The sequence below is a fragment of the Corylus avellana genome, chromosome 3 (genome assembly GCF_965113065.1).
Source record: "Corylus avellana chromosome 3, dhCorAvel1.hap1.2, whole genome shotgun sequence".
Taxonomy (NCBI): Eukaryota; Viridiplantae; Streptophyta; class Magnoliopsida; order Fagales; family Betulaceae; genus Corylus; species Corylus avellana.
The window spans coordinates 21727768-21748772 of NC_142492.1; the positions used below are offsets into that span (position 1 = coordinate 21727768).

Below are 21005 nucleotides of genomic sequence, written 5' to 3' on the forward strand. Positions count from 1 at the left end.
TTGAGGTGCGGTACGGGGGTAGGTTCGATCGACAGTTTGGGTGTGTTTATGTGGGGGGTGAGGTTATAGTTCACCATGAGAGTTATGACCCTGACAAATTGTCTTATTTTGAGTTGGAAGATATGTTAAAAGAGTATGGATATAGGTTAGGAGACTTGATGTATTTTAAACACCCTGAAAAGGGTTTAGATGATGGGTTGTACCTCATAACATCTGACCATGATGTTATGTACATGGTTGCTTGTCATACTGGTCATTACATTGTGCATTTATATATACAATCTTTTGTAGAGAGGGAAGGTGGTGAGGGTGATGACGATGGTGATGATGATGATGAGGGTGAACGTAGGGTCGATTTGAATGACCCCTGGTGGGCAGATAAACTTAGTGACAATGAAGATCTATTTGATGTTGATGTGGATGATGGTGACCATGGGGTTGGTCCATCGAAAGGGACTATTAATAGGGATAAGATACACTTTAAAGATGGTAATGGTGCTGGTGCTAGTGGGGATGGTGAGGATGAGGTTGAGGTTGAGGTTGAGGATGACGATGAGGATGAGGACGAGGCTGAGGATGAGGCTGAGGAGGAGGAGGAACATATTGATGGAAGTCATAAGGTACATAGTGTAGGAAAAATGATTTGTTTTGAAGATGATGAGGAGGATAATGACACTAACTCAGATATGGGTAGAAGTGACATATTACTGTCACCTATACCTAGTGATGAAGAAGATGGAGCAACATCTCTCCCTACCAATTGTGACTTCCATGTTGTGGACCTAAATGATCCAACTTTGAAGCTTAAAATGAGATTTCCAAACATACAACAGTTTAGGGAGGCTGTATAAGAACATAATGTTAAAAGGGGGAAGGACATTTGTTTCAAAAAAAATGAAAGAATGAAGTGTATAGCTGTGTGTAGAGATGATAAGTGTCGGTACTGAGTGTATGCCCGACAAATGGAGGACGAAGTATCCTTCCAAATTAGGTCTATGCAACCCAAACATGTTTGTGGCAGGAAATACAAGAGTTCAATAGTTAACTCTACTTGGATAGCAAATCAACTGATTGAGAAGTTTAAGGTTCAACCAAACATGACTTTGGAAGTGATACAACATGAGGTGAAGGAAAAATGGAGGGTTGATGTGACTCCGAGCATAATGTATCGGGCTAGGAGAAAAGCTGGGAAACAAATTTATGGTAAATTGGAGGGTCAATATGGTAGGTTGTGGGACTACTGTGAGACCTTGAGAAAGACCAATAAGGGTACTTGTATCATGATGAAGGTTGAGAGACCAAACCCTAATTTGCCTCCTAGGTTTCAAAGATTATACCTTTCTCTTGCTACAATGAAGAAAGGATTTATAGAGGGGTGTAGGCCTATAATAGGGGTGGATGGATGCTTCCTTAAAGGTGCATTTAAAGGTCAACTCTTGGCTGCTGTGAGTAGGGATGGCAACAACAAAATGTACCCTATTGCATTTGCTGTTGTTGAAGCTGAGACTAAAGACAGTTGGATTTGGTTCTTGGAAACCCTTGTCTCAGATCTTGGGACACATGATCGGCATGCTAGGCCTACATTTATTTCTGATCGACAGACGGTAAGAATTATTACCTTCTCATTTCTTATTCTTTAGGGTTTAGGGGGAAAAAAGAAAAAAAAAAAAATTGTTTTGCCTTATTCTAACTATGTTTATTTTCTCATATGTTTATTTTTTCTAGGGCTTTATACCTGCATTGAATGAAGTGCTTCCAATGGCAGACCACCGGTTTTGTGTTAGGCATCTCTATGCTAACTTTAAAAATGAAGGGCATAAAGGAGTAGCATTCAAGGAAATGCTATGGGGTGCAGCGTCTGCTTACACTGAAGGAGAGTTTACTGCATATATGGAAGGGTTGAGGGGAATGAACAAAGATGCCTACGAGTACTTGAACAGAGTGGATCCTAGTTGCTGGTCAAGAGCATGGTTTAGTGAGTATTCTAAGTGTGACCTCCTTGTTAACAACATTTGAGAGTGTTTCAATTCCTATATTCTTAAAGCCCGTGACAAACCTATATTGACAATGCTTGAGATGATAAGGAAAAAACTAATGAGAAGGTACCAAGCTAAAAGAGAGGGCATTGAGAAATTGACTGGAAAGTTATGTCCTAGGATAGTCACGAAGCTGGAAGAAATTGGGATAGCTGCATCAGATTGTGTTGCAGTTTATGCTGGGGAATACATGTTTGAGGTTACTTGTCCGACTGGGAAACAATTTGTGGTGGACTTGAGAAGGAAGTTATGTGGTTGTAGGCAATGGGAAATTACCGGTATCCCATGTCCTCATGCATTTTGTGCTATACTATATGATTGCGGGGATCCTGAGGATTATGTGGATGAGTGTTATACAATAGAAAGGTACAAGAAGGCATATGCCCCTATTATCTACCCAATGCCTAGTGAGGAACAATGGATCAAGACACAACATGACCATTTGGACCCCCTACCTCAAGATTGCAGCCGGGTAGACCTAAGAAGCAAAGAAAGAGGGGTCCAGATGAGAGTAGAGATCCAAAAAATCCAAATAGAATGAGGAAATTTGGAGCAAGGATGAGATGCTCTAAGTGTAAGGTTCTGGGACATAACAAAAGGGCATGTCCAACCAACAGGAGTGGGGCATCCAATTATAAAGGACCTACCACGCCTGCATCAAGTGTAAGTTACTTATATAGGAGTTTGAATTCTTTACTCTATGTATTTTTTTTTACTAAATTTTTAATTCTATACTTGACATAATTGTGTTTTTATTTATTGCTTTTATTTTTTAATTTTTAGTTTCACTTACTTGATAGGCACAAACCGTTGGTTCGAGCAAGAGTACAATGACTAAACCTACACAAAGAAAGAGGGGACCACAAAAGGTTAATTGACTAAGTTGTAATTGTAACAAGTCCATGTTTGTCTATTCAATAATATGTACATAGTTGACATTTGTTTGTTTTGTTTGTATTGGTTGATATAAGAAGGCAACAAACGCATGTAACCGTGGTGGTCCACTAGTTGGTATTAGTCGTGGCCCAGAAGGTACTGCCAATGTTTCTGTGCTAAAGGTACTTTACTAAGCCATATTTTTGTGCATATACCTCACCGTACTTTGAATTTGTGTAATATTCTTTATTATTTTTAATATATTCCATACTTTTTTTTTCCCTTAGATTAAGAGTACGATTAGTGATAATGCAGTTGCTATAAGACAGGTTCCACCCCCAGGCCCACCTGCTTCAAGGACTCGACAGTCAGACGGGTTGAAGGGAATTTGCCCTAGCACTCCCATAAATCCGGGTGTACCTATTCATATTGATCTTACAGGTCAGGTTGCATCCAGTCGTGCAGAAACCCAACCCAAAGGCAAACGTATTGTGACAACCATAGAGAAGGGCATTGGAGTCATGGAAGCCAAGAAGAAAAAGATGATGAAGCCTAATTGGAAACATTAGGACTATTTGATGATGGCTTTTTGATGTGAACAAGGCTTTGAAAGACCTTCTTCATGTAATTTGTGATATTGTTTGTGTTTTGAAATTCTTTTCCATACTTTTGGAATCAATGGTGTAAATGATGATGAAGCCTAATTGGAAACAGTAGGAGTATTTGATGATAGCTTTTTGATGTGAACAAGGCTTTGAAAGACCTTCTTCATGTAATTTGTGATATTGTATGTGTTTTGAAACTCTTTTCCATACTTTTGGAATCAATGGTGTAAATGATGATGAAGCCTAATTGGAAACAGTAGGACTATTTGATGATAGCTTTTTGATGTGAACAAGGCTTTGAAAGACCTTCTTCATGTAATTTGTGATATTGGAATCAGTGGTGTAAATGATGATGAAGCCTATTTGGAAACATTAGGACTATTTGATAATAGCTTTTTGATGTGAACAAAGTTTTAACCTTTTTCAAGTAATTTGTCAATTGACTTGTATTTTGAAATACTTTTCTTTATTTTGGTATTATGATAGCCTATTATGATACCAATTACAAATCAATCTATATTTAATTGCTAATTTATGGTGTAGCAAGACTTACTTAAAATTTAGTTTTCACTCCCAACAATAAACAACACAATGACAAAGCTGCATTCATCAATGCATATAACAAGTCATGTTCAAGATAGAATTCCTTAGTTACACAAATACGTCAAATATAACATATTACTACACATTCATTACTTCGTTCGTCCTACAAACACGTTATAAAGACATACAACATCAAAATAACATGTCAATTGAAGACATACAAAATCACAAAATGATGAATGTCAGCCACTGACACCCACACCACACCTCAAGCCAATTTCATTCGACCAACTGTGCTTTCATGCAATGGTTTGGAACTAAATCCGAACCAAATGATGCACAAGCACAATCCTAAAATGACCCATGAACACACTAGCATTGTCTCGTAATTCTTCTTTGTTGCATGGAATTTGATCTGTCCAATCTCAATTTCTTTACGATATCCGGCAATTTCATCAGCCATTACTGACTTAAGCTGTTGGCCTTCTTTCTCCAGTTCTGACGGAATCTTCGCAATTTCTTTATCCATTTCAGACTTCACCTTCCCAACCTCAATTTCAACCATCCGTTGACATCGTTTCACTTCTGCCACCAAATGGTCATGTTTCTGCTTCAAAAGATTCAGTATCACTTTACCATGATCACACGGTTCAGGATCAACCCAGTCAAAGAAACCACATTCTCTGCTAATCTGTAAAATTTTGGGTTGATTAATCATGAAACAGAAAAAGACGACACAAGGAATAACCAAAATTAACCTAAAACATAATAATATGAACATTTTTACTAAAACATTTAGACCTAAACAAATCTCAAACATTTATTACTAAAACCCTAAAGAAGCAAAAAATACTTAAAAAAACAAAAAAGACACAAGGAACAACCAAAATTAACCTAAAACATAAAAAACAATGAACATTTTTACTAACACATTCAGACCTAAACAAATCGGAACACCCAAAATTAACCTAAAATTAACCTAAGACAAATTTTTTACCTACCTTCCAATTTTCGCAGCTAATAAATCTCCTGCCAAAATTTTCTTTGGTTTGGGCTATTCTAACGACAGTGGGACGCTCACAATAGCAAACCCCGCGAGGTCCAGGTGCATTTCTTGCCCAGCTCTGCGTTGACTCAGAACTTGAAAATTGGCTTGAGGAAGACATCTTTTACCAAACAACGACCCAACAGAAAATTAACATGCACATAAAGGAACAATCCACAAAAAATGACCCATATACCATGTGGTCTCACAATCCACAAACAAACAAACAAACATTTACCCAAATCCCAATTTCTGAAAACAATCAGTTTACCCAAACAAGAAAGGAAAAGGAACATTGATTTCAGAGAAAAGCTGGGAAAAAAAAAATTAATGAAGACGCTGATTACCTCGTTTGGGTATTCCGAAGATGACCAAGATGGAATCAGCCGTGGAGAAGATTTTGGACCACTTCGTTTAATGACGGCACCACACCTGTGTAAAGTGGTTTGTGTGGGGTTGGGGAGAAAGCGACGGGGTAATGTTTACACCACTTATCTCTTACGTTTTTTTTTTTTTTAAAACACGTGGAGGATATGCTGTTAGGGGTTGGGGGGGAAAGCGACGGGGTAGGGTTTTTTTTCTTATATTTTTTTTCTGTTTGTTTTTTTTTTCTTTACCACGTGGAGGAAGCAGCCATGGGTTTTCCATACAGCGTGGGGTTAGGGGCATTACAGGAAACATTTTCACCGGACTTGAACGTGCAGCGCACGTGTTGCAGATTCCATCCAACATAACAGACAATTTTAACAGAATGGCAAAATTGCAAAAAAATTAAAGTTTAGGGGGGTAAATTGAAAAAATTAAAACATTGGAGGTAAAATCAACATAGGTGTACAACTTCAGGGGGGTAAAGTGTATTCCCCCCCCCCCCCCCAAAAAAAAAAAAACAAGTAATATAGCTAAATTTTAAAAATTTAGGATCTCCTATTAACCAAGTGCATTTAATTTGGACTAGCTAGTCTTGATTTAGTTTATTAAGTTTTGCAAATTTAGCTTATGTAATTGTTAGACAAATTTTAACAACAAAAAACAAGTGACATAGCAATATGTTTTTAATTTAGGGTCCTCTAGCAACCAAGTGTATTTAATTTGGACCAGCTCGTCTTAATTTAGTTTATTAGCTAGGTTTTGCAAATTTATCTTATGTAATTGTTAGAAAAATTGAAAAACTTGTAAAAAAAAAATAAAAAAATCACTTAACCTAGATATATATTTTTTAATTTATGGTCCCCTATCTACCAAGTGCATTTAAGTTTATGATAATTAATTTAGGGTCCCTATGGCCCTACCATTAATGCATGACGTGTATGTGTTTAGGGTAATTCTTATATATTATTTGTTTCTACTCTACGTAGTAACACTATGGACAAGAGTTTGATGAAGAAGTCTAGGGGTACAAAGGAATACAGAGACGAATATAGATCGTTTGTGGACTTCGTAGTTAGGAACTGTGACACTCAAGACAAACTTCTTGTGTGCCCCTGTAAGACATGTCGCTATAACAGGAGACACCCCCTAGGTTTGCTACACGACCACTTGACAGGGAGGAAAGGAATGTGGCCCTAATACAACGACTGCATTTATCATGGCGAGAGGCTTGTACGAGCTCCAATTGAAGGCTCGAGTTCAACACGTCTGGCCACAGCTGTGGGTGCAAGCACTGAATAGGGTGGAAATATGCACGCCATATTGCGTGATACACCGCTTTATGATAAGACCAAACATAGCAAGTTGAGTCCTACTATACATTTGTACAATTTGAAGTGTGTGGGTAGAGTTAGTAACACAATATTCTCCTGTTTTCTCGAGTTCATCAATCAGTTGTTGCCTGCAGATGATGGAGCTTTGCTAGTTAATACATATGAGGCCAAACGGTTGCTAAGGGACATGAGACTCGGGTATGAGAAGATTCCGGCTTGTCGCAATGATTGTAGATTGTTCTGGAATGGCAATAAGGAGTTAGATTCATGTGTTAAATGTGAAAAATCTAAGTGGAAGGACAAAATTCATTTGGACAAGGATGGCCACCCCATATCGTCGAGTAAGAGATGTCCGGTCAAGGTGTTGCGGTGGTTTCCAATCATACCACGACTATAGAGGCTATTTATGTCAGAGCATATTGCATCTTATATGAGGTGGCATGCATAAGGCCGCACTAAGGACGGCGTATTGAGGCATCCGGCCAATGGCGAAGCAAGGAAGTCATTTGACAATTTATATCCGGAGTTTTCAGCGGACAGCAGGAACGTAAGACTTGGCCTAACCTCGGATGGATTTAATCGTTTTGGGAACATGAGCACATCTTGATGTGGTATTTTTGAGACAAAAAATATCAATTATAAAAGTACCACTCGCAATAGTACGAATCACGTAAGATAGGGCTATATTGAGGGTGTCGATCCTCAAGGACTGCAAGGGTTTTATTATCAAAATTTGAAAGATTAAAATTAACTTAATTCAAAAGAGAATGATTTGTTTGTCTTAATTTAAAGTGCATAAAATAAACGGAAATAAAAGAGCAAATATATGAGAGAGAGAGAGTAGGGTATTGACTTCACCACGATCTGCACATCAATGGTTAACCACATTTAATTCTAGTAATTCATTCTATGCATGTTATAATTTAAACAAGAAAACACATTATTGAAGAATAAAAATAATTTCATACAATCAATGGAATAACATAACCCATCTTCGGTTGGCACGGATCGTCTACCTAAATTAAAATAAATTAGGGTATAGTACGATCTGTCTTTCCTAGGTATGGTCTATCTAACCCTATTGATTGCATGTCAATTAAGAACCATTGTATAACCATCATTCTTATAATCACAGAAAATAAGAATGATTTGAGTTCAATAATAGTAAAGTACTTTCTAAGACTAGATAAGAATTTTACTAATATAGAGTTAGAATTTAAGAACGATTGCATTTAATATGAAGAACAGAAATCAATTATAACAATCCTCAGAGTTATACAATCAACATGCAATTGAAAAACTAGAAATTAAATACAATCAAACCATTGTGCTTGGAAAGGGTTACATCAATACCCCACAATTGGTTTAGCCGCTCATGATCTTCTAAGTTCCAAAGACAATTTATTGAATTTTCAACTCTAGGAAGCGGTCTGTCTGTTTATAATGTTTAGAGCCCTATTTATAGGGATTAGGAGAACCTTAAAAACCTTAGAAACCCTGGGAAAACCGGAGGTCAGTCTCCCAGTCCAATTGGGAGACTGAAAACCAAATCCATGCTGGAAAAGGATTGTTGCCGTGCACTACATGCCCGTGTGCGCTCGATCCGATGTTTGTGCGCTCGAGCGCAGTGTGCTTGAGCTTAGCTGTTGTGCGTGCGAGCGTAGGTGTGCGCTCGATCCTTGGTCGCAGACGCTCGAGCTCAAGAATAGCTACGCTCGATCCCAAGTCCAAAATGCCCAGTTTTTGCCTTTTTTAAGCCCAATTTTCAATGGTTTGTCAAATAAAACCTGAAACACAAAAAACAAAACAAAATCAAACAAATAACAATGCCAAGGAATTAACATATGTAAATTAAGGGGTTTGAATGTGCAACATTCAGCGCTTATCACATCCCCCAACTTACATATTGCTAGTCCCTTAGCAATACAAAACAGAAAATAAACCGAAAAAATAAAAAGATAAATTCATCTTTCGTGGGATGTACGGTTGCATTTAGCGTATGCAACGAGCCTTTTAAACCCCTAGGAGTTCCGTAGAGGGCGAGTGAAGTCTCATGAGGGTTTTCCAAGAATAATACCCACAAACATTTTTCAACCATGTTATCCCCAAGAATGCAGTATTATGACCATCATGGTTCTCATTCATTAACAGGTTTAATAGAACAAGCACCATCTTCACAATTTCAGGAAATTATAAATCAGCGCCAAACATGGCATTTATGAGATATTACAAGATTCAACTAGTGTATGTGAACTCAACACATAGTCATGGGATTTCAAAACTAATCTCAATCATGCATAGATCAATACTCAAAATTGATTAGACTCCCCATTAGATAAAACAACCAAGGCAAAAATTCTTTTTTTTTTTGATAGCACTTAGCTCCCTTAAGCTTTCTAATTGACCCATGTATCGAGCGTTAGGCCAATGACTTCCAAACCAGACGGATTTAGGGCATTAGGTGTAAAGATACCCTTAAGGACTTACTAACTCGGGTCAAAAAGGCTACGAAGCTAAGCTAGTTTTTATCAATCAAACCAAACTTCTCACTTTTTGACGCGAACACTCACTGCTTAATGAGGCAAGAGGTCTGGTTATTTGGTGGAAAGCTCAAAATGATCAAATTATTATTTTATTATTTTATATATTTTTTTAAGAATTTATACCAAGGTTATTTTCCCAATAAGTTTCCCAAATTCCAAATGTTGAAACTAGACATCACTGATTCTAGATTTTATGCCCCACAGACTACATGCTAGTGTGCTTGTGAAAATCAAATTGAAACAAGTAATATCTCATGCTACCAATGAAAGTAACACAATTTGAATTCCTTAATCAAGTGATTATGTGTTTATTGTATTAAGCCCATCAATGAATTTCAAACCACAACAGGAAAATTAATTGCATGCTCAGAACTAACATGTATGCCCACACCCCCTAACTTAAAATACACAATGTCCTCAGTGTGTGGATAGAGACAATAAAGCAATGGAAGGGATAGGAGGAGTACCTGACCTGTCACTACGGCGCGGAAGAAGATGCCCCCGAATCAGGTGGTAGTCGTGCTAAAATAGCACGCAACAGTGCTTGCTGTGCTTCAAATCTTTCATCAGCCAGGCGCTTGTCCTCCACCCGCTAGCTAGCAAGCTCAGATCGGAGCTCTGTCAGCTCTTGATGGAGGGACTGGTATTGTGACATGCTCATAGTGACGGTCTTCGCCGCTCCCTCTCTCTCTGCGGGCTCAGCTACAAGTGGATCATTGTGCATAGGTCCATCAGCATCCCTGACGACCGCAGCTGTTGTGAGCTCCCGACGTCGTCTCGGCATGTGGGAACAATTTTGGTTCCACTAGATCAGGCCAAACTGAGGGTGAGCAGAAATAGGCCCATCCTCGGGTGTACCCTCAATGCCTCGAGTCTGAAGGATATGGGTGATAAGAAAAGGGAAGGAAAGTCCCCATGATGACGACCCCTAAGTACAGCGCACAAGTGCCCCGTCCAAAAACTTGTGCATCTGATCCCAAATGAGCTGAGGAATGGAAATCCAAAATCCTCTCTGAAAAGCATACATGGCGACTAGGAAGGGACCACGCTGCCGAGTTTTGTGTCCAAATGGACACACATTCCACTGCAAAATGAAGTCCATGAACCAAAGTCGGGAAGGCAGCAGAACCTTGCTCGTGCAGTTGCGGAGATCATCGATGTAACGCCCATGGCAGATGTCATCCACAATGTGTTGAAATGTAGGCTCGGAAGGTAGGTCGGAGTACCGAGGGGTGCCATCCCGAGCCAAAATATCTGACGGGCACTCATGGGAACATTGTAGAGTAGCAGCAATGCCAGCGGTGATCAGCTCAACGTCTATGCCAGCCACATATGAGGATAGGATGCTCGGCCGAGTACAGTCGAATGTGAGATGGTGATAAAATTCTCGGACCAGGCCTTCGTAAGCAACAAGGCTGACTGGCTGGAAAAGTGCTGTGAGGCCGCGGCGTTTGCATTCCTTGACTACCCACTTGGTCGCTTGGAGGCTTTTGCAAATAGTGTCGATAGCAAAAGAGGTCTCCAAGATAAGCTTACGTTGCTTCCCACGGTGTGGTGAAGGCGAGGCATCGGAGGTGGTATCCCGAGCAGGGGAAGACCGAGAGGTGGAGGCTCGAAGCATACTGCCGCGTGGTTGGGGCCTTTCGTCGAATACCTGGTGGGCACCCTAAAAATGCAGTGGTGTAGAACCACCTTTATTTGCTACCAAACCCCATGCAAAATGAAAGAGAACCAACACAAAAGTAGTCTGTGTGTGGAGAGGCACCCACGGACTACTGTTTACAAGCAAAAAATGGGGAAAGTGGGTACGGGGGAGGTTGGGGGGAAAAATGTAATGGGAAGAGGAAAGTGATCGGGAAGGGAGAAAGAAGATTGGGGGAGTGATATGGGGGTAGTGCGGATGCCGTGGGGTGGTGCGGTGGCTGTGGGGTGGTGATCTGTGACTGTAGTGTGGTGGAAATGTGGCAGGGGTGGTATTCGGCGCTGGGGAGGAAATGGGGGAAAGAAGAGGGAAACTGTGACCTAAAAAGGTCACGTGAGACCTCTGAACGAGTGCGCTCGAGAGGGCACCAGAGTGCCCTCGATCGCACTTGCGCAGAGGGGTGAATGGATGGGCGGGAGTACGCTTGAGCGCATTCGGGCGAGTGTGTGAGTCAATGTGGAGCTGCGCGCTCGATCCCACTAGGGGTAGGCTCGAGCGCAGGTCCATGTCTGGGATCGAGCGCACAGTGGGTGCGCTCTAGCCCAGGGTGCCAGTGCCTTAATTCAAAAAATAGACGTTATTTGTCAAATTGACGGATTCCACGTCTGTACCTGGCTCGAAGTGCTAGATGTAGGGCTTCAAACTTTGACTGTTGACCTTGAATAGAGTGCCATCCTTTGGGTCCTGCAATTTGACGGCGCCATGTGGAGACACTGTTGTGACTATGAAAGGACCGTCCCATCTCGAGCGGAGCTTCCCAGGGAATAGCCGGAGTTTAGAATTGAAGAGCCATACTTTCTGGTCTGGCACAAATGTCTTGGGTAGGATATGTTTGTCATGAAAAGCCTTGGTCCACTCCTTATAAAGGTGAGCACTATCATATGCATCTTGTCGCAGCTCCTCCAACTCTGTCAATTAAAGTTTCTGGTGGGGGCCGATTGCTTGCATGTCAAAATTGAACTGCTTAATTGCTCACAAAGCCTTGTGTTCTAATTCCACAGGGAGGTGACACGCCTTGCCATATAACAGTCTATAGGGAGACATTCCAATTGGTGTTTTGTAAGTTGTGCGGTAGGCCCATAATGCATCAATGAGGCGCAAGGACCAATGCTTGCGGTCTGGCCTGACCGTCTTCTCTAGAATATGCTTAATCTCCTGGTTAGAAACTTCCACTTGGCCACTTGTTTGAGGATCGTAAGGAGTGACTACCTTATGTGTGACGGAGTACTTGAGAAGCGAGGTTTTGAAAAACCGGTTGCAAAAGTGTCTACCTCCATCATTGATGATGGCCCGAGGAGTACCAAATCTGCTGAAAATGTTGGCTTGGAGGAACTTTACCACAACCTTGTGATCATTGGTCTTGGTGGCAATGGGTTCTACGCACTTAGAGACATAATCCACTCCTACCAAAATGTACTCATATCCACAAGACGGTGGGAAGAGTCCCATGAAATCGATACCTCAGACATCAAAAATTTCAACAATGAGGATGGGGCTTAATGGCATCATGTCCCTCCGAGACATAGCTCCTAGGCGTTGACATCTCTCACAAGCTCGGCAAAATTCATAGGCATCTTTGAACAAGGTCGGCCATGTGAATCTGCATTGTAGAACCTTGGCTGCTGTCTTTTTGGCGCTGAAGTGTCCTCCACAAGCAAGAGAATGACAAAAAGTGAGAATACTAGAAAATTCACTCTCAGGGACACAGCGTCGGATGATCTGATCAGCATAGTACTTGAATAACTCCGGATCTTCCCAAAAATAGAATCGAACTTGCTTGAAGAAGCAGTCCTTATCTTGCTTAGACCAATGAGAAGGAATCCAACCTGTGGCTAGATAATTGACAATATCGGCATACCACGGTAGATTTCTCGGAGTAATTTCAAATAGTTGCTCATCCGGAAAAGAATCATGAACGGGAACTGGATGAGGTGTCTCAAACAAAATTCGTGACAGATGGTCGGCAACAACATTCTCAGTGCCCTTCTTGTCCTGAATCTCAATATCAAATTCTTATAGAAGTAGTATCGAGCGGATCAACCGGGGCTTTGTTTCCTTCTTGGCTAGAAAATGTCGCAGAGCAGCATGATCAGAATAAATGATTACCTTGGATCCAGAAGATATGAGCGGAATTTGTCCAAGGCAAAAAGACCACAACTAGTAATTCTTTCTCGGTGGTTATGTAATTGACTTGAGCATCCATGAGAGTTTTGCTAGCATAATAGATGACGTGAGGGAGCTTAGCTACCCGTTGTCCCAATACTGCACCCACAGCATAGTCAGATGCATCACACATGATTTCAAAGGGCAGAGACTAGTCAAGAGGCTTCAGGATGGGAGCAGAAGATAACAGAGACCGAAGCTTCTGGAATGCCTCTTGACATGCGTCATCAAAGTGAAAAGGGGCGTCCTTGGCAAGCAAATTACACAAGGGCCTTGAAATTTTACTGAAATCCTTGATGAAGCGGCGATAAAAGCTGGCATTCCCTAGGAAAGAACGAATTTGCTTCACTGAAGTGGGCAGTGGTAAATTCTCAATTAGCTCCACTTTGGCCCGGTCCACCTCAATACCTCTTTTGAAAACTATGTGGCCCAAAAAAATATCCTTGTTGCACCATGAAGTGGCTCTTCTCCCAACTTAAAATCAGGTTAGTTTCTTTTGAATGTTGAAGCACAAGTGAAAGATTATGGAGACATTTATCAAAAGAAGCACCAAAAATAGAGAAGTCATCCATAAATACCTCCAAAAATTTTTCCACCATGTCGGAGAAGATAGACACCATATATCTCTGGAATGTGGTAGGTGTATTGCATAATCCGAAGGGCATGCGTCAGTAAGCAAAGGTGCCGAATGGAGATGTGAATGTCGTCTTCTCTTGGTCTTGGGGATCAACAGCTACTTGATTATACCCGGAATAGCCATCTAGAAAGCAATAGTAACTTTGTCCAGCAAGACGCTCTAAAATTTGATTTATGAAAGGAAGCGGGAAGTGATCCTTCCGGGTATGGGAGTTGAGCTTTCGGTAGTCAATGCAAACACGCCATCCTGTGGTTGTGTGCTGTGGAACCAATTCTCCAGCTGAGTTTTTAACGATGGTGATGCTAGATTTCTTTGGGACCACTTGGGTGAGACTCACCCATTTGCTAGCTGAGATAAGGTAGATGATGCCTGCATCAAGTAAATTGACTGCCTCTTTCATGTTGGGATTCAGCCGGCACTGTGCCTCACGGGAAGGTCGAGCATCTTCTTCCAAATGGATCCGGTGCATACAGATGGAGGGGTCGATGCCTTTCAAATCTGTCACGGTCCGTCCAATGGCTTCTTTATGCTCCTTTAACACTGCTAGCAAACTATCCTCTTGGTCCTTTTGAAGGTCGGAAGCAATGATGACCGGCAAAGTGTTATTAGATCCAAGAAATTCATACTTGAGCTTTGCTGGCAAGGGCTTCAACTCAAGCTTCAGTGGAGACTCTAGAGAGGGAACATGAGGAGTGCTTGATGTCACAGGTAGGGGCTCCTTTGCTACTCTCCATGGATGGAATTCTTCGTTGCGGCTGTTTCTAGCAAATCATGGACCTCTTTGATGTATTGGTCGGTGTTGTACTCTTCAAAGTCGAAGTGAGTCAAGCAGGCTTCCATCGGATCCTTGGTCAGAAGACTAGGTAGTGAATCTTCTACATATTCTTCAATGCTATCCAAAAAGAAACACTCATTTTGATCAGGAGCATGCTGAAATGCAGTAAAGATATTCAACCTAATCTTCATATTGCCAAATGAGATCTCCATGACTCTAGTTCGACAATTGATGCATGCATTAGCTGTGGCTAAGAAAGGACGCCCAAGGATGACAGGAATCAGCTTATCAGGATTGGGCACAAGCTCGGTGTCAAGCACTATAAAGTTGATTGGGAAAAAAATTTATCCACCTGGATAATCACATCTTCTACAATCCCTCTAGGCTTCTTAACAGACCGATCAACTAGCTGCGGAATCACTGTGGTGGGCTTCAGCTCCCCTAGGCCAAGTTGCTGATACACTGAATATGGAAGTAAATTCACACCAGCTCCCAGATCTAGAAGTGCCTTATCAATTTCCCTTTGTCTGATGATGTATGAAATTGTAGGGGCCTCGGGGTCCTTGAACTTCGGAGGAGTGTTGTGCTTAATCAGGGAACTCACTTGCTCAGTAAGAAGGACTTTCTTGGGGATGTTATTTTTGGTTTTCCTCTTTTGAGTACACAAGTTTTTAAGGAACTTGGCATATGCAGGCACTTGTGCGATGGCATCAAGAAGGGAAAGATTGATTTTTACCTGTTTGAACAACTCCATCATTCCTTGTATTTTCTCTCCTTGTTTCCCAAAGTGGGAAGGTGCTTTGAGACGTTCTGGGAAGGGGGCCTGTGGCTCATATGGAATCTCTGGGGTGGGAGCTGCTGATGACGAAGCCTCATTGTTTACTTGCTTACATTTATCATTCTGCAATTTTTGTGCAACCTTCGTGTGCTCATCCTTCTTCTACTCCACATGATTGTCAATTATTCTTCCACTTTGCATGGTGGTGATGGCTTGAACTTGCTGATGGTATGAAGTGCCCTCATCTACCATGTAGTGCCCGTTAGGATTTACCACTAGCTGACTTGGAAGCTTTCCTTCGTCCCTTTTGTTAAGGGTGTTGGCAAGTTGTCCGACTTGAGCTTCCAGCTTGGCAATGGATTGGGAATGTGAGTTCACTATCTCTTGTTGAGATTTCACCGTTTGCTTTATCTCGCCCACCTGGCCGGTCAGTTCACTCACCATTTTTAGCATCCGGTCCTCAAAAGTGGAATCTGAGTGAGGTGGGGCAGCCTGGTATTGCTACTATGGAGGCTGGTAAGTGGAATGAGGTTGGTAGGGCTACATGTTGGATTGAGCTTGATTGTGTGGCCATGGGGCTAAGTTGCCCGAATTTGGGTTCTTGCATGAGAAATTGAGATGATTTCTCCACTCGGGGTTGTAGGTACTGGAATACGGATCATTACCCGGTCTGGAGAAAGTTGCATTAACCTGCTCATTAGCAACATCAGTATAATTTCTAGCAAGAGGGCAGTTATTTACATGATGCGAAGGACTAGAGCAAAATGAGCAACATTCATGTGGTGTGTGCATATGGGCAGTATTAGGAGCAAAACCAGCAGTCATCAAAACTTGATCTAGCTTCTTGGTGATACCCTTAACCACTTGGGTGGCCATGTTTGGGGAATGGCCTGCTTCATACAAACTCTCTGTCTTGAGTGCTTTAGATTCTGGTGCCCTTCATCTGGTGGAAACTTGCTGAAGAGAATTATTACTCAAATTTTCAAACATAGACCATGCTTTATCTTTGCTTTTTAACATGAATGTTTCCCCACAAGATGCATCTACCATTTTTCTATTGGACTCGGTCAGGCCATCATAGAAACACCGCACTAGCTGCCATTTCGGGACAGCATGGTGTGGGCATGATCTAAGTAAGCCCTGCAGACTATCCCAAGTCTCATGGAAATCTTCTCCCTCATATTGGGAGAAGCTAGTGATAGCTTTCCTAGTGTCATTGGTCATTCCTATGGGAAAATACTTCTTAAGAAATTCTTGTTGCAATTGAGCCCAAGAAGTGATAGAGTTGGGTGTTAAGGACTGGAACCAATGTTTGGCTTTTTCTTTGAGGGAGAAAGGAAAATGATGCATCCTTAGGGCATCCTCAGTGAATCCTGTCATTTTAATGGTAGAAACAAATTGCTTGGAAATCACTGAGGAAGTCATAAGGGTTTTCAGTGCTAAACCGTAGGAAAGAAGGTAAACTTTGTATAGTGCTAGGCTTAATTTCATAATGGGATGCCGTAACCTCCGGTAGCCGGAGACATGTGGGAGTAGTGTAAGGGGTAGGGAGATAATGATCTTGCAAAGCCACGTGGTTAGCTTCTCCCATGGTCTTAGTGGGACGCTCTTCTAGCAAATTAGGAGTCCTTTAGGATCTAATTTGTCTAAGAGTGCATTCAATTTCAAGGTCACAGGGAATTAATGGAAAAGACAAAGAACGGTGACCTAGCATAAAAAAAAAACAGAAAGTAAAAAGAAAAGAAAAACTAAGCTAAAACAGAAAAGTAAAGCTCACAAACGACCCTTAGATGCACTTAGGGTTTTGGATGCAGGCTACTGCTAGTGCGCTCGATCGCACGACAGGGTGCGCTCGAGCGTACTGCCACAGATGGGTGCGAGCGTAGGAGGGGAGGGCTTGAGTGCTGCTGGCTTGATTCTTGCTAGAGTGTGTCCATGCACTCGATCGCACGCGATCTGCGCTCGATCGCAGTTACAGTGAGGGCAGCTTCGGACCTGTTTAAGAATTCTAAAAAAAATAAAAACAAAACACAAAATAGAATTAAAGTTAGCAACTTAAAATAGAAAAATAGATTATTAAACCAAAATCAATCCTTAAATTTAGATAATGAAACCGTTAAGCAGTCCCCAGCAATGGCACCAAAAATTGATGTGGTATTTTTGAGACAAAAAATATCAATTATAAAAGTATCACTCGTAATAGTACGAATCCCGTAGAATAGGGTTAAATTGAGGGTGTCGATCCTCAAGGACTGCAGGGGTTTTATTATCAAAATTTGAAAGATTAAAATTAACTTAATTCAAAAGAGAATGGTTTGTTTGTGTTAATTTAAAGTGCATAAAATAAACGAAAATGAAAAGAGTAAATATATGAGAAAGAGAGAGTAGGGTATTGACTTCACCATGATCCGCACATCAATGGTTAACCACATTTAATTCTAACAATTCATTCTATGCATGTTATAATTTAAACAAGAAAACACATTATTGAAGAATAAAAATAATTTCATACAATCAATGGAATAGCATAACCCATCTTCGGTTGGCACGGATCATCTACCTAAATTATACTAAATTAGGGTGTAGTACGATCTGTCTTTCCTAGGTATGGTCTATCTAACCCTGTTGATTGCATGTCAATTAAGAACCTTTGTATAACCATCATTCTTATAATCACAGAAAATAAGAATGATTTGAGTTCAATAATAGTAAAGTACTTTCTAAGACAAGATAAGAATTTTACTAATATTGAATTGGAATTTAAGAACAATTGCATTTAATATGTAGAACATAAATCAATTGTAACAATCCTTAGAGTTATACAATCAACATGCATAAATTGAAAAACTAGAAATTAAATACAATCAAACCATTGTGCTTGGAAAGGGTTTTACATCAATACCCCACAATTGGTTTAGTTGCTCATGATCTTCTAAGCTCCAAGGACAATTTATTGAATTTTTAATTCTAAGAAGCGGTCTGTCTATTTACAATGTTTAGAGGCGTATTTATAGGGATTAGGAGAACCCTATAAACCCTGGGAAAATTGGAGGTCAGTCTCCCAGTCCAATTAGGAGACTGAAAACCAAATTCATGCTGGAAAAGGATTGCTGCCGTGCACTGCATGCCCGTGTGCGCTCGATCCGATATTTGTGCGCTCGAGCACAGTGTGCTCAAGCTTAGCTGTTGTGCGCGCGAGCGTAGGCGTGCACTTGATCCTTGGTAGCAGACGCTCGAGCGCAGGTGTGGTCGAGCTCAAGAATAGCTACGCTCGATCCCAAGTCCAGAATGCCTAGCTTTTGCCTTTTTTAAGCCTAATTTTGAATGGTTTGTCAAATAAAACCTGAAACACAAAAACAAAACAAAATCAAACAAATAACAATGCTAAGGAATTAACATATGTAAATTAAGGGGCTTGAATGTGCAACATTCGGCGCTTATCACATCCCACAGTACTTGGCTTGTATTGCTTGTACCGTACAACCTGCCACCTTGGATGTGCATGAAACAAGTGTCTTTCAAATTATCCCTGATTATTCCAGGCCCAAGTTCACCTAGAATGGATATAGATGTCTACATGCAACCCTTAATTAAGGCATTACAGGAACTATGAAATGTGGAGGTACGAATATTTGATGTCTCCCTGAAAAAGAATTTCATGCTCCGAGCGCAGTTGATGTGGACAATTAATGACTTCTCGGCATACACAGACTTGTCTAGGTGGCCTACCAGAGGTGGAAAGGCATGCCCTTGCTGTATGCATGCAACACAATCTAGATGGTTAAAACACGGAAATAAATTTTGCTTTATGGGGCATAGGTGATACTTGCCCATGGATCATCCGTGGAGGTGGAATAAAAGAACATTTGACGGTAACCAAGAACTAAAATGTGCCCCCGATGTGCCAGATAGAGATGAAATCCTGAAACAGTTAAAATGGATGGTATTTGGGGATGTTATTTGGGGATGTGAGCGCCGGTAAGTCAAAGTTCGTTGACAAATCACATGTAAAGAGGAAGATGACAGATAATGTATTGTGGAAGAAGAAAAATATTTTCTTTCGGTTGTTGTATTAGAAGGATAATTTATTATGGCACAACCTTGATGTCATGCACTTAGAAAAAAATGTGATGGAAAATATAATTGGCACAATACTCGACATTAATGGGAAAACAAAGAACAACCTTCAAGCCCGTAAAGATTTGCAAGAAATGGGTTTGAGACATACACTGCACCCTTTCACGAGTGATGGTGGGAGAATCTATATACCTCATGCTTGCCACACGATGTCGAATGAGGATAAAACTAGTTTCCTGAAAGTGCTTCGAAATGTAAGGGTGCCAAACGGATATGCCTCGAACATTTTTCGATGTGTAAAACTTAAAGAACGGACGATATCGGGTTTGAAGAGTCATGATAGTCACGTATTGATGTAACAGCTTCTCCCGATTGCATTGCGTGAATCACTGCTAGGTAACGTGGTTAGACCTCTGGTTGAGATGTCTGCATTCTTCAAGGGCATATGTTCAACGGCGTTGACACAAGAGGATAGGACCCAACTTGAGGTTGACATCTGTATCACTTTGTACAAGATGGAATAGGTATTCACCCCTAGTTTTTTCACCAGCATGGTTCACGTTGTCGTGCACCTTGTCCGTGAATACCAACTCGGTGGACTGGTACAGTATAGGTGGATGTACTGGGGAGAGAGGTAAAATTTCGCGTAAAAAATTAAAATATAAATTTGTTTGCCCTATATTTATTTAAAAACAGTTACTAAATGCAATGATTGACTGATTTTGATATGTAGGAACCTTGGGAGGTTCAAATCTACTGTGCGCAATAAAGCGGCTCCTAAGGGCTACATTGTGGAGGGTTACATAGTAACCGAGTTGGTGACGTTCTGCTCGATGTATTTAGAGAACGCATTGACTTTTCACAATAGGCCGTAACGAAGCCTAAATGGGTCTAAAGGGGTGGGAACAAGAGTCGTCCTCGACCAACTCACATTGACACAAATTTACCATTATATTATGTTTAACTCAGATGAGTTCCTCCAATTACGGACGTGAGTATTGTGTAATAAAGATATGCATGTTCATATCATGCCACATCGTTAGTTGTGGATTGTAATTAATGGATTTAATTTCAAAACGTAGGATGCACAAGGATTCAGTTAGACAAACTGTAAACAAGGGGCGAACGACAGACGATCTGTTGGAAACCCAATATTTTGAGCATTTTTGCGATTGGTACCTTGACTATGTAAGACTAAGGTCATGCACACGTAGTAAATTTCAAAATATTTTCTTGTAATTCATATTCCCTCACCGCACTAACTATACTTCATCATTGTATATGACTCGTAGGTCGATTGTTCGGATGAGCGATGTAGGAAGGATATGGGTGACAAGCGAGTAATGCATGTAATGCATTGTAGAGGGTCGATGATCTCAGCAGTCCAATATAATAGATATGTGGTCAATGAGAAGTTCTTTCGCACTATCGCACTATCGCATATAATGTGTGGAAAGAGGTCTCTGAATAGTGGCGTGTGCGTGCCGACTGTTAATGGCGAAACTGATAAGCGCTAAAATATTCA

General features: G+C 40.9%; 1 non-coding gene and 1 pseudogene across 1 annotated transcript; both read left to right on the forward strand.

Annotated features, from left to right (window-relative positions):
- Positions 1-1223: 1223 nt before the first annotated feature.
- LOC132190869 (uncharacterized) lies at positions 1224-3481 on the forward strand (annotated as a pseudogene).
- A 13030-nt stretch (positions 3482-16511) lies between these two features.
- On the forward strand, positions 16512-16617 carry LOC132176778 (small nucleolar RNA R71). Its single transcript, XR_009439635.1, has one exon. It is a non-coding gene; the product is annotated as a small nucleolar RNA R71 (small nucleolar RNA).
- Positions 16618-21005: the final 4388 nt, after the last annotated feature.